This window comes from Mandrillus leucophaeus, unplaced genomic scaffold (genome assembly GCF_000951045.1).
Source record: "Mandrillus leucophaeus isolate KB7577 unplaced genomic scaffold, Mleu.le_1.0 Scaffold972, whole genome shotgun sequence".
Classification (NCBI taxonomy): Eukaryota; Metazoa; Chordata; class Mammalia; order Primates; family Cercopithecidae; genus Mandrillus; species Mandrillus leucophaeus.
The window spans coordinates 905,785-920,500 of record NW_012110608.1 but is presented as its reverse complement, the minus strand read 5'-3'; the positions used below and the strand labels follow the sequence as shown (position 1 = coordinate 920,500).

Genomic DNA, 14,716 nt, shown 5'->3' with positions numbered 1-14,716 from the left:
CCTCTGGGTGATGCCCTTTAAGAACAGGGTTAGGAATACAATTTCCAGGGCCTAATAAACAAGCATAGCCAGAAGAGAAAGACAGATTTTGAGAGGTACTTACTTACCATTAATTTCAGGGGCTTCATAAGGAAAACAGATATTTTTTCCCAAAATGGAATTTGTGGCACCTTTTCTGTTTTCCAAAGGAGTCCCAGGCCACCAGAAATCATTCTAGGGTCTTTTATGCATGCACCAAGATTAGCAAGATAGAGTGAAAAGAAAAAAGTAATTTAGTTGACTGAGAAAAAAAAAAAAAAAAAAAAAAAAACTCTTCCAGAAAACAACATTTATAAAGAGAAAAACAAGAAGGCCTTTTAAATGTACCCATAGCTTGGATTTCCACTTTCAATTAATCTGAACGTTCTTTTATTTATTTATTTATTTTTCTTTTGAGATGGAGTCTTGCTCTGTTGCCCAGACTGGAGTGCAGTGGTGTGATCTCAGCTCACTGCAACCTCCACCTCCTGGGTTCGAGTGATTCTCCTGCTTCAGCCTCCAGAGTAGCTGGGACTACAGGCACACGTCACCACGTCCCGCTAATTTTTGTATCTTTTGTTTTTTTTGAGGTGGAGTCTCGCTCTGTCGCCCAGGCTGGAGTGCATATACACCATGGAATACTATGCAGCCATAAAAAAGGATGAGTTTGTGTCCTTTGTGGGGACATGGATGCAGCTGGAAACCATCATTCTTAGCAAACTATCACAAGAACAGAAAACCAAACACTGCATGTTCTCACTCATAGGTGGGAACTGAACAATGAGATCACTTGGACTCGGGAAGGGGAACATCACAAACCGGGGCCTATCATGGGGAGGGGGTACGGGGGAGGGATTGCATTGGGAGTTATACCTGATGTAAATGACGAGTTGATGGGTGCTGACGAGTTGATGGGTGCAGCACAGCAACATGGCACAAGTATACATGTGTAAGAAACCTGCACGTTATGCACATGTACCCTAGAACTTAAAGTATAATTTAAAAAAAAGAATTAAAATTATGCATAGAGAGTTTGTAGCATAGAGTCTCACATACAGTAAATACAAAATATATGTTATCCATTATCCAAATACACAATATATGTTATCCATAGTTGTTATTATAACCAGCCAAGAGTTAGGGCAATCAGTTTCAGTGACTATTGAACAAGACAAATACGAAATTAAGAGAGGTTAACAAAGACATTAGGAGTGGCAATAAAGAGAAGAGATGTAGAAATATTGAGATGAGTGAATCATTGGGATTTGTTAGCAAATCGGTTGTAGAATGTGCAGTGGAAATAATAGATAAGAGTAATCTCAATTTTGTTGCTTCAGTGACTAAGTGAATGATGGTGTAATTCCTATGAGAAAAGTAATGTGATGTGTCAATTCAGATCCCAAGAAATAAGATTTAGAGAAGGAGTATGAATTATAAGATTTATTTGAGAAAATGCCTGTGAAGGATGGAAGAAAAAGATATGAGGAGTAGGCAAGAAGATCAATTAGATTGCAGGATAGCCTGACACCAATGAAAACAAAAAAAGAATTTGATTAGAATTTCCTCAGACTGCAGTGCATCTTTGAAGAAAGCTTCATCTAAAATAATAAAAAGTGCCAAAATAAACATTGCCTATTAAAAGTGTCCCACTTTAGGCAGAAATTACCCAGATTTAGTATTTCTCCTATGTCCAGTAATTGGCCCAGAACAGCCCAGGGAGAGCATGAACTCAGTGTAAGTACTGAGATGGAACTAAAAGATGTAGTACTTGAAAACCGCAGGTTTTTTTCTTGAAGAAAAATTATGACTACCACACATAGGGTACTAGAGAAAATCTGAAGGCAAAGGTGAGAAATAATATGATGCATTCAGTTTTCACACATCAAAATTAAAGGGTGAGCTGCCTTACAGACAGTAGAATATGCAGGTCTGGCACTGAGGACAGAAATCAGGTCTAGAGATGAAGACTTGAGACTCTTCAGTGAAAAGATGACAGAAAAAGCAATAGGATGGTTAGAGTTTCATAAAACAAAAGTGTAGATTTATATGAGATAATGTACTAGCTTTAAAGGTATGTTCAATAAGTATTTAATCCAATCCATTTAAGAAGGGAAGACTAATTTCTGTCCCCTTGAGTGTAGGTAAGACTTAATGAGGTTCTTACTTACTAAGTACTTACTTAAGACTTAATAACTTGATCTTTTATTACAATTAATATTGAAATAGAATTCACATACCATAAAATTTATATTTTTAATGTGTACAATTTAGTGATTTCAGGTATATTCATAAAGCTGTGCAGCCATCACCACTATATAATTGCAAAATATTTTTGTCACCCCAAAAAGGAACACATTCCTTACTAATTATTCCACCAACTTCCTTTGCTCAGCGCCTGATAACTACTAACTTACTGTGTCTCTCCATATTTGACTACAGTAGATATTTCATATAAATGGCATCATACAATATGTGTGTTTTTGTGTTTGTCTTCTTTCACTTAGCATGTTTCCAAGTTTTGTCCAAGTTGAAGCATGTATTAATACTTTATTCTTTTTTATGGCTAAAAAATATCCCATTGTATGAGTATACACATTTTCTATAGCCAATCATCAGTTAATAAACTTTTAGGATTTTTCCAGTGGTTTAATATTATTAATTATGTAGTTACAAATATTTTTGTGTATAGACATATACTTTTAATTATTTTTCATATATACCTAAGAATTTGGTTGATTTGTCATAGGGTAATTTTATGTGTAATTTTTTGAGAAACTTTCAAACTGATTTTCAAAAGACCTATACAACTTAGTTCTGGTAAATGTACAACAAAAGCTCAGTATAACTCAGCAAACACAGTACAAAGCTGCACAGCTCAGAAGTCAAGCTGGTCAGCCAGCAATGGTACAACTGAGAGGGCATGCTAGTCAACAAACAGTAGCTCAAAGACTATTGTCACCAACAAGTAGCAGAGACAGTTCATAAGCCAAAAGAAGAGAGGTATGATTCTGGTGGACATGACCAGTGCCTGTACATCCTGCTTATAGCAGTAATTTGTTATGGACATATTACAAAAACAGAAGATTACAGTCCCACACCAAAAATTTAGCTTAGCTGTTAATATTGATGATGCCACAAACATACTAATCAGCTAAGAAAAGGCTTATGACACACATATTGAGTTTCTTGGATAGCAGTGCAAACTTTTTAAGTATGTCCAAAGTCACTTGAGAGAACACAGGAAGGAAAGTTGTTTGAGAGTTTTTATGGTATTAGAAAGTGAATCTGTGGTGAAGGTTCTCATGTGTGAATAAAGTTTGCATGCTTTCAACTTTATGCCAACACCAAAAAGGGAGCAACTAGGCATTCTTATTAGATTTCCCAGATACAGGGTAGAAAAAGTAGATGTGAGGCTGAAAATCTGTCAGAAGCCAAACATCAAAGTATGCTGAGTTTATTACACTCAAATGTGTGTATGGATTGGATCTGTGGATTTTTTAGGATTTTCTATATACAATATAATGTCAAGTGATGTCAACAAGATGGCAGAACAGTAGGTCTCAGCCCTCATCTACCCATAGAAGCAATAATAAAACAAAAATGCTTGTGCCAAATTACCTTTATAAGGCCTCCAGAATCCAATTAAGAAGCTACAACACCTCAGATAAGCACAAAATAGAGAAAAACCACTTGGAAACAGCTAATAAGAGCTATTTCCCTTTAACCATGCAAACCTCTCCCCCAAGCTAGCACAGCTCAGTGCCAAAAAACATCCACTAGATCCATGATTTCTCCCTCAGGGGAAAGATTGACTGAAGCATGCATCGGACATCTTCAGCCATAAAGAGCAATGCCTGAGAGATCTGTGTCTGTTGCATCTTCCTCAGAATGCTGAGACAACCAGCTTAGTTAAAATGCCTAGGAACAGATAAGAACAAAAAAAAAAAAATGACGGCTCTCAACAGCCTAAAAAGCTCTGAAGGATTGAATGTAGGTGCACAGTTTTCAAGACTTCACTTTTAGGAGGGTGGGAGAAAAGTGGAGTTTGCACTCAGTCTCCCAGAGTTCAAGTGCACCACACTAGGAAAAAGAAGCAAGCACCTCTCAGAATTCTGCAAGGTTCTATGGGATTGAGAAATAATACACAATCCTAACACTTCTCCTCAGAAAAAAGGGAGAAAAGTAGAATTTGGGAGAAAAGTAGAACTTGCACCTGGCTTCTGGCACATCAATGGACTCCTGTAGGGAAAAGTGGTTGGTGGCTATAAGCAACAGGCACTACTCTGCAGGATTAACAGAAGATGCATAATTCTGAGAAACTTCGTATCCACAAGGGAGAGAAAGAAGTGAATCTGGATCTCAATCTCCCAACGTTTCAATGCAATTCCCTGGAGAAAAGGAGTGGGAAGCTATCAGGAGCCAGCATGACTCTACAGGATAGAGAGAAGGTGCACAATCCCGAGACCTCACTTAAGGATGAAGGAAGAGATGTATATCTTGCATCCCCCCATGTCATTTTAGTGTACTGCCCTAGGGGAAATGAGTGAGTGTCTCTCATCACCTGGCATATCTCAGCAAGATAGAAAGAAGTGAGATAGGAGATAGAAAGAAATTATTTAGGTAGATAGTTAGGGTGAAAGAGTCCCTGGCAGGGATTTTTCTTCTAACAAGAAGCAGCTCAGAAATTACTTCCTTTCTAACCACACACAGTTTGAATAAATCACTTCTCTTCTAAGAAAGAGCAGCCTAGAAGATTGGGCTGTGAAACATAGATAAACAACTCTAGCACAGAAAGAGAGTTTTTTGGGTAATTGCCAAACTTCATATACATATGATGGGTCCCAGTAAAAACAAAAACAGTGGGCCTTAATGAGCACACTCCTGTCCCATTTTGGGGGCACACTAAAATAGGAAAGCTGGAAGCTTGCACGGGGGTCAGGGGAGTGCCTGCAGCTGCAAGGCAGTACCTGGGACAAGGAACAGAATCTCCCCCTATCCTTTCTTAGCACATGCACAGTGGAAGGAGATAAGTAGCATGGAGCAGCCCAAGCTAAAAGCCCACCTGCATGGTAAGAGCGGGATGGGGGCTGCCAGAGACTCTGCTCTATGCATATGGCATGCCTGGTCCTAACCAGTTTTTTACACCCTATGTAGATAAGATATCCCCTCCCCACTAGCTCATGTATAAAAACCCTTACTTTTTACTCCAGCATGGCAACCCATTCAGGACCCCTCTCAATGACAGAGAGCTGGTTTTTTTTTTTTTTTTTTTTTTTTTTTTTTTCATTTCAACTATTAAACTTCTGCTCTAACCTCACCCTTCATGTGTTCACATCCTTGATTTCCATGGCCAGGAGACAAAGAACTTCAGGTGATATCCCAGACAATGCAGCTGCTTTAGAAGGCACACAGCACAGGATGCTCTTCTTCAGAAAGAAGAGAGAACTTGAGTTTGCACTTAATTTCACAGCATTTTACTGCACTGCTCTAAAGAAATAGGATCAGAAGATAAATGTCCGCTGACATTGCTCCATAATACTGAGGGAAGGTGCAAAACCCTGAAAGACAAATAAAATCAGGGAAATAATACTTGAACCATGAGAATATCAACAAAAAGACAAACCATACCAAAGAACCAAACTGAAATTCTAGAGCTCAACAACATAACAAAATTTAAACATTAAATAGAAAGTTTCAACAATAGACTTAATCATAAAGAAGACAGGCTCGGTAAACTCTGACAACTCATTTGAAATTAAACAGTCAGAGAAGCCAAAATAAAAGAGGACGAAAAATAATGAAGAAAAGCTATGCAATATGTTTTTCTTGATTGGACACAATCAAGAAAACCATTGTATCCATAATGGGATTGTCAGAAGAAGAAGATAAAAAGAGACAGAAAGCTTATTTTAAAAAAATAATGGTCAAAAATTCCAAAATCTAAAGAAGGAAATTATTCTTCATTTTCATGAGGCCTAAAGACCTGAAATAGAAAGAAGCAAAATAATTTTATAACAAGACACTTTATAATCAAATTGTTGTCAAAAGTCAAAGACAAAAAATTTGGAAGCAGCCAAAAAAAAACTGACTGAAGAACAAAGGGGGTCCCCAAAGACTATCAACAGATTTCTCAGCAAAAATCTTGCTACCTATAAGGAAGTAGGATGATACATGCCAAAACTTGAAAGAAAAACTTGACACCTCGAAATACTGTATCTGGCAAAATTGTCCTGTAAAAATGAAGGAAAGATAAAACCTGACATCTAAAAATACCATATGTGGCAAAATTGTGATTTAAAAATGAAAGATAAAGACTTTCCCAGACAACAAAAACCTGAGAAAGTTCATCACCACTAGACCCGCTTTCTAAGAAATGTTAAAGGGAAGTCTTTCAGTTGAAAGAAAAAAAATGCTAAATAACAACATGAAAGCATGTAAAAGTATAGATCTCCCTGTTAAAGGTAAATTTATAAACAAAAGAGAATACTCTAATACTGTAATGATGATGCACAAATCACTTTTAAGTTTAGTATAAAGTTAAAATTCAAAAATATTAGGAATAATTATAACTACAAGAATTGTTGACATATTCACAAAAAATGCACTAATTGTGACAAAAATAACATAAAGTATGGGGAGGAAAAGGAGTAAGAGTGTAAAATTTGTGTGGGAGAGTAAAGTTAATGTGTTAGCTGCTTGAGATACACTATTATAACTATAAACTGTTTTAAGTATTTCTCATAGTAATTAGAAGAAAATAAGCTACTCAATAGAAAAAATAATCAAAGAGCATCACTAAAAAAAAATTAATGACACAAAAAAGACATCAAGAAAAGAAAAAAGAAACAAAAGAACTATAGAACAGACAAAAAGTAATGAATACAATGGAAATAGGATGTTTTTCCTATTAGTAATCACTTTAAACATAAATTGATTGAACTTTCTAACCCAGATACATAGAATAGCTAAATGAAAAAATAAAATAAAACCTAATTATATTGTCTACAAGAGACTCACTTCACCTTTAAGGACACATGTAGATTGAAAATGAAGGTATAGAAAAGACATTCCATATATATAGCAAGCAAAAGAAAGCATGCGTGCCTATACTTACATTAGACAAAATAGGCTTTATGTAAAAAACTGTCATAAGAGAAAAACAAGGGCATTATAAAATGGTAAAAATATCAATTAGGAAGGCATAAATATATAGGCACTCAATATCAAAGCACAAAAATACATAAAGCAAATAACAGAAATTAAGGACAAAATAGAGAGCCATACAATAACAGCAAAATACTTCAATATCCTGCTTTTAATAATAGGTAAACCATCCTGACAGAAAATCAACAAGAGTACACTTGAAAAACACTGTAGATCCAATGGGTCTATATATCTACATAGAGAAAATTCCACTCAAGGGCAACAAAATTCACATCGCTCTCAAATACATAGAACATTTTTCCAGGACAGACCACATCTTAGGGCACAAAGCAAATATTTGCAAATTTAAGAATATTTAAATAATACCAAGTTCCTTTCCAACCACAGTGGAAGGAGACCAGAAATCAATAACAGAAGGATAATTGGAAAATATACAAAAACGTAGAAACTAAACAGCACACATCTAAAGAACACATAGGTCAAAGGAGAAATAAAAATGGAAATCATTAAATATTTTGAGAGGAATAAAAATTAAAACACAAAATTCCAAATGTAGCTAAAGCACTACTGAGCGAAGTTTATAGCAATAAAAATCAACATTTTAAAAGAAAAAACATTTCAAGTAAACAACCCAATATTACATGTCAATGAACCACAAAAGGAAGAAAAACTAAGTCCAAAGTGAGAAGGAATTAATAATGATTACAGCAGAAATAATGTTAAAAGAGAATAGAAATATGTATAGAATATAATTTTTCAGATTTAAATAATAAATCTGGTGACCTAACAATAAAAAGAGAAAAAGAAATCATCAACTAAACCAATAATCATTTTTCAAAAAATTTAAGCAAAACAGAAAAAACTTTAGTGACACTAAAAAAAAGAGAAGACCCAAATAAAATCGTAAAGAACAAACATTACAACTGATATCACGGAAATACAAGATTATAAAAGACGACTGTGAATAATTATACATCAACAAATTAGATAACTTAGCAAAAATGGATTTCAGAAACATATTAATTACTGGATCATGAAGATATTGAAAATCTGAATCGACCAATAATGAGTAAACAGACTGAAACAGTAATCAAAAACCTCACAATAAAGGAAAGCCCAGGATGAATTGTCTTCACTGTCTTCACTGTTGAATTCTAACAAATATTTCAAGAAATGGCGTCACTAGGAGGCACGCAAGATTTCAAGATGGTGGTGGCTGAGGTGTTGACCAAAAGGCCGAGTTGAAGGCCCTTAAGAAGTGAAAGAGGCCAGAAATCGCACCCTCCCCGCTTCTCGTAGTCCTGGGAGCACAGCAGAAGTGTTTTTCTTAATTTTTTAAAAAATGAATGCGTAAACCATACAAATTGTCACCATGGAAGGGAGATCTACATTATCCGCCAACAGTGGAAACTTTTATGAACCCCATAGACCAAGCCCGAAAGGAAGCCCGGAAGGGAGAATTGAAGAACAGCAAAAAAAAGCGCATGATGTTTCCAGCTGCAGTTTTAAGGATGAAGGATCCCAAAGAGATTATCTGAGACATGGAGAAACAGGATGAAATGGAGTTTAACCCAGTGTAACAGCCACAATTAAATGAGAAAGTACTAAAAGACAAGTGTAAAAAACTGCATGAAACATTTGGTATTCTACGACTCGATGAAAAAGAGAATCCAGATATTTACAAAGAACTGGGAAAGCTAGAAGTAGAGTATAAACAAAAGAGGGTTCGACTTAGCCAATATTTTGATGTCGTCAAGAACGCTCTGCATGTGGAAATGGAGAGTATTCCTTTGTCAGATATGCCGTATGTTCCTTCCAACATTTTGATCCAGGACATTTCACTTCCTGGTGCCCAGCCACCCTCCATCCTTAAGAAAACTCAGCCTAATGGACCTCCAACTCGGACATTTTCTATCCTTGCTTTTCTTGGACATGGTGTTCCACGTTTGCCCCACAACAGAAAACCTCTTTGCCCTCTCTCTGGCCCACCTCCTCCTGAAGTTGTGCAGATGTACGGCCGTAAAGTGGGTTTCGCCCGAGATCTTCCCCTCATAGGCAAGATGAAGACATGTTATATAGTCCTGCACTTGCCCAGAGTGGTCATGGTGATGATGTTTCCAGCACCAGTGAAGATGATAGCTATCCTGAGGACAAGGATCAAGATAAGCATGATGAAAGTATTGATGACAGTGACACCGACAGATCAGATGGAAAAAGTGACAGGGATGCATTTGTGCACCGTGATGATGGTGAGAGAGACAACAATGAAGAAAAGAAGTCAGGTTCTAGTGTACAGTTTGCAAATATGCCTGGAAAATCAAGGAAGAAAAAGAAGAACATGAAGGAACTGACTCCTCTTCAAGCTATGATGCTTCCCATGGCAGGTCAAGAAATCCCTGAGGAGGGATGGGAAGTAGAGGAATTTTCAGAGGACGATGATGAAGATGATTCTGATGACTCTGAAGCAGAAAAGCAATCACAAAAACAGAATAAAGAGGAATCTCATGCTGATGGCACATCCACTGCTTCTTCATAGCAGCAGCCTCCCCTGCAGTCTGCTCCTCCTTCTTAGGTACAAGCACCTCCCATGCCAGGACAACCACCTCTTGGACCACCACCTGCTCTACCATTATGGCCTCCTGGGCCACCTACAGGCCTTCCTGCTGGTCCACCTCCAAGAGCTCTTCCATTCCTGAGACCATCTGAAATGCCAGGACTCCAAGGGCCGTTACCCCAACTTTTACCTCCAGGACCACCATGAGGCTTGACTCCCTGACCCTGTCCCAGGTCCAACTCCAGGTATGCCTCCTGGTCCCCCTCCTTGGGGACCCCCACCAAGAGTACCTCCAGGTATTCCCCCACCTCGTCCCGGCATGATGTGCGCAGCTTTGGTGCCTCCCCTTGGACCTGCCCCCCTGGGTTTTTCCCACCAGCTCCCTAGCCGAACCCTGGGGTTTTTTAAGTGCCCCACCCAACTTGATTCAGCAACCCAACGCGGATGATATGAGTACAGCCACGATTGAAAAGAAAGGCACAGCAACCATCAGTACCAAGTCACAGATCAATAATACCAAGGCAGAGATTACTCTATTTCTGCCCACTGCACTGAGAGTTCATTGGGAGAATAACGGGGCTACTGCTGCTCCCCAAAGAAAGTCAGAGGATGATTCTGCTGTGCCTCTTGCCAAAGCAGCACCCAAATCTGGTCCTGCTGTTCCTGTCTCAGTACAAACTAAGGATGATGTCTATGAGGTTTTCATGAAAGAGATAGAAGGGCTACTGTGACAGCTTTTGATGCCAGAACAGGCTTCTGTTCACAACAGTGCCCAATGGAGAAAGAAAGAGGCTTGTATTAAACTGAGATGAGAGAGCTGCTTCCATTGTCAGGGTATTTTCTAATTTCAGTTCAAGAAATATCCTAAAATTTAGCCTTGTTCAGCATTTACTACACATGAAAGATGGCATTTCAATCAGAATATATCAGTTATTGAAGCAGTGCTGCTAACATCCATTCCATTTCACATCACCATTCTGATCCTATTTCTTGCCCTGCTCCAATTATTTGGAAATTTGTGATCAGGGAGATCTTAACTGCTTATTTGTTTTGACTCTCTTCTGTTGCTGTGGGCACCAGAGTAGAGATTTCTGAAAAACCAGTTTATTTCATCTTGCCTTTTGTTTCTGAGTTATTTTTAATATTTTCCTATAAATATATTGTAATATTTTACTTGTAATGAAATGGATCACAATGTCATTTCCTAATACAAGGAGGATATGTGGGAAGAAAATGTACAATTCTTTGATTAAAATTATTCCCCATTGACCTAAATTTTGAGTGATTTATGGGAAAAATAAATAAATGTTCTACACCAAGATAAGAAAAAAAAAAAAAGAAATTGCATCACTACTTCCCAAACTGTTTCAAAAATTCAAAGAAGAGAAAACATCTCCAAACTCATTTTATGAGGTGAGCATTACCCTAACATCAAAGCCAGACAAAGACACTATGAGAAAAGAAAATTACAGATCAACATTCCTTATAAATATAGATGCAAAAATTCTCAACAAAATACTGGAAAACTAAATTCTACATGATATTAAGAAGATCCTACACCATGATCAAAGAGACTTATCCCTGAGATGCAAGGATGATTCAACATATATAAATTAATTGATGTGATATATCACATCAACATAATGAAGAACAAATATCATATGATCACCTCAATAGAAATGAAAATAGCATTTAACAAAATTTAACATTATTTCATAATAAAAGTACCCAACAAAACAGATGTACAAGGAATGAACCTTAATATAATACAAGGCATTTATGAAAAGGTAACAGTTAACATCACATCACATTTGATCTCTGTTATTGAAAAGCGAATGAGGATGCCCACTCTCACTACTTCTCTCCAACATAGCACTGAAAGCACTAGCCAGAGTAATTAGATAAGAAAAAATAAATAAAAGAAATGCAAATAACAAAAGAAGAAGTAAAATTATGTCTGTTTGTAGATGAAATGATCTTAATTTGTAGAAACCCCAAAAATTCCAAAAGTATTATTAGAACAAATAAAAGAATTAAATAAAATTGCAGGATACAAAATCAACATAAAAATAAGCTACGTTTATGTACAATAACAATGAACTATCCTAAAAGAAAATTAAGAAAACAAATCAATTTACAATAGCATAAAAATGTAAAAATAATACTTATGAGTAAAGTCAACCAAGTTGCTAAAAGACTGGCTGATACACTGAAAACTACCGAACTTTGATGAAAGGAATTAAGGGGCACAAATAAATCAAAAGACATTTAATGTTAATGAATTAGAAGAATTAATATTGCTAAACTGTACATACTGCCAAAAGTGATGTACAGATTCAATGCTATCCCTATCAAAATTCCAGTGGCAGTTTTATACAGTACTAGAAACACCCTAAAATTCATGTGAAACCACAAAATATTCAGAATATGCAAAGTGATATTGAAAAAAAAGAATAAAGATGGAAACATCACACTTTCTGATTTCTAAGTATATTATAAAGTTACAGTAATTAAAATAGTATGTTATTAACATAAAGACCAACATAGCTACCAATGGAAAAGGACAGAGAGCACAGAAATATATCCCCACAAATGCAGTCAACTGTTCTTCAACAAGAGTGCCAAAAACATACAATGAGGAATGATGGTCTCCTTAAAAAAAAAAAAAAAAAAAGGTGCTGGGATAACTGGATATCCACATGCAGAAGAATGAAATTAGATGATTTTCTTTTTTAACTTTTATTTTAGGATCAGGGATCCATGTGCAGGTTTGTTTTATAAGTAAACTGCACGACATGGTGATTTTCTGTACAGGCTATATTGTCACCCAGGTAGTAAGCATACTAAACAACAGGTATTATGTTGATCCTCTCGCTCCTCCCAAACTTCACCCTCAAGTAGGCCCCAGTGTCTGTTGTTCCCCTCTTTGTGTACACATGTTCTCATTGTTTAGCATTCCCTTAGAAGTGAGAACAGCATTATTTGGTTTTCTGTTCCTGTGTTACTTTGCACAGGATAATCACCTCCAGCATCATCTATGTTGCTGGAAAAAAAAAAAAAAAACACAGACACACATGATTTTGGTTTTTTATATGAATGTGTAATATTACACGGTATATATGTGCCACATTTTCTTTATCTTGTCTACCATTGCTGGGCATTTAGGTGGATTCTATGTCTTTGCTATTGTGAATAGTGCTGCAATGAAAATACACATGCGTGTGTCTTTATGATACAATGATTTATATTATTTTGATATATACACAATAATTAGATTGTTGAGTAGAATAGCCATTCTATTTCAGATTCTTTGAGAAATCACCACATTGCTTTTAAAAATGACTGAACTAATTTATCTTCCTGCCAATAGTGTATAAGCATATCCTTTTCTCCACAACCTCGCCAGCATCTGGTATTCTTTGACATTTTAATAAGCATTGTGACTGGTGTGAGCTGGTACCTCATTGTAGTTTGGATTTGGATTTCTCTAATGATTAACGATGTTGAGTTTTTTTTCATATGCTTCTTGGTTGCGTGTATGTCTTTTGAGAAATGTCTGTGGATGTACTTTGCCTGTTTTTTAATGAGGTTGTTTTTGCTAGTAAATTTGTTTAAGTTTCTTATAGATGCTAGATATTAGACCTTTGTCAGATGTGTAGTTTGCAAAGATTTTTCCCATTATTTCAGTTGTTTGTTTACTCTGTTAATAGTTTCTTTTGCTGTGCAGAAACTCTTTAGTTTAATTAGATCCCATTTGTCTATTTTTTTGTTTCTGTTACTATTGCTTTTGGTGTCTTTGCAATGAAATCTTTGTCAGGTCCTATGTCCAGAATGGCATTGCACAAGTTGTCTTCTAGATTGTTCACAGTTTTAGGTTTTAGATTTAAGTCTTTAATCCATCTTGAGTTGACATTTTTATTTGGTGTGAGAAAGGAGTATAGTTTCAATCTTCTGCATATGGCTAGCCAGTTATTCCAGCACCATTTATTGAATAGGGAGTCTTTTCACCCATTGTTTGTTTTTTGGCAGCTTTGTCAAAGATCACATGGTTGTAGGTATGTAACCTTGTTTCCAGGATCTCTATTCTGTTCCATTGTTCTGGGTGTCTGTTTTTGTACCAGTACCATTCTGGAGGTTTTGTTGTTGTTATTGTTGTTGGGTCTTTCTTTCTTTCTTTCTTTCTTTCTTTCTTTCTTTCTTTCTTTCTTTCTTTCTTTCTTTCTTTTCTTTCTTTTCTTTCTTTTTACTATAGCCTTGTAATGTGATTAAAACTCAGGTAACGTGAGGCATTTGGCTTTGTTCTTTTTGCTTAGAATTGACTTGTCTATTCAAGCTCTTTTTTTGTTCGTTTGTTTCGTATGATTTTAAAACAGTTTTTTTTTTTTTTTTAATTCTGTGTCATTGGTAGTTTGATAGGAATAGCATTGAATATATAAATTGCTTTGGGCACTATGGCCATTTTAATGACATTGATTCTTCCTATCAATGAGCATGGAATGTTTTTCTTTTTGTTTGTTTCATCTCTGGTTTCCATAAGCAGTGTTTTGCAATTCTCGTTGTACAGATCTTTCACCTCCTTGGTTAGCTGTATTTGTAGGTATTTTACTCCTTTTGTGGCAATTGTAAATGGGAGTTTGTTTGTGATTTGGCTCTTGGCTTGACTGTTGTTTTTGTACAGGAATGCTACTAATTTTTGTACATTGATTTTTGTATTCTGAAACCTTGCTGACATTGGTTACTATATCAGGGAGCTTGAGGGCTGAGACTTCAAAGTTTTCTAGATATAGAATCATGACTTCTACAAACAGGGTTGTTTGACTTCCTCTTTTCATGTTGGGATGCCTTTTATTTCTTTGTCATACCTGATTTTTCTGCTCAGGATTTTCAGTACTATATTAAACAGGAATCGTTATAGAGGTCATCTTTATAATGATCCAGCATTCAACAGGAATGATTCCAGGTTTTGCCCATTCAGTATGA

At 36.2% G+C, this 14,716-nt stretch overlaps 1 pseudogene; it reads left to right on the top strand.

Annotated features, from left to right (window-relative positions):
• The first annotated feature begins 8,528 nt into the window (after positions 1-8,528).
• Positions 8,529-10,467, top strand: LOC105532616 (annotated as a pseudogene).
• Positions 10,468-14,716: the final 4,249 nt, after the last annotated feature.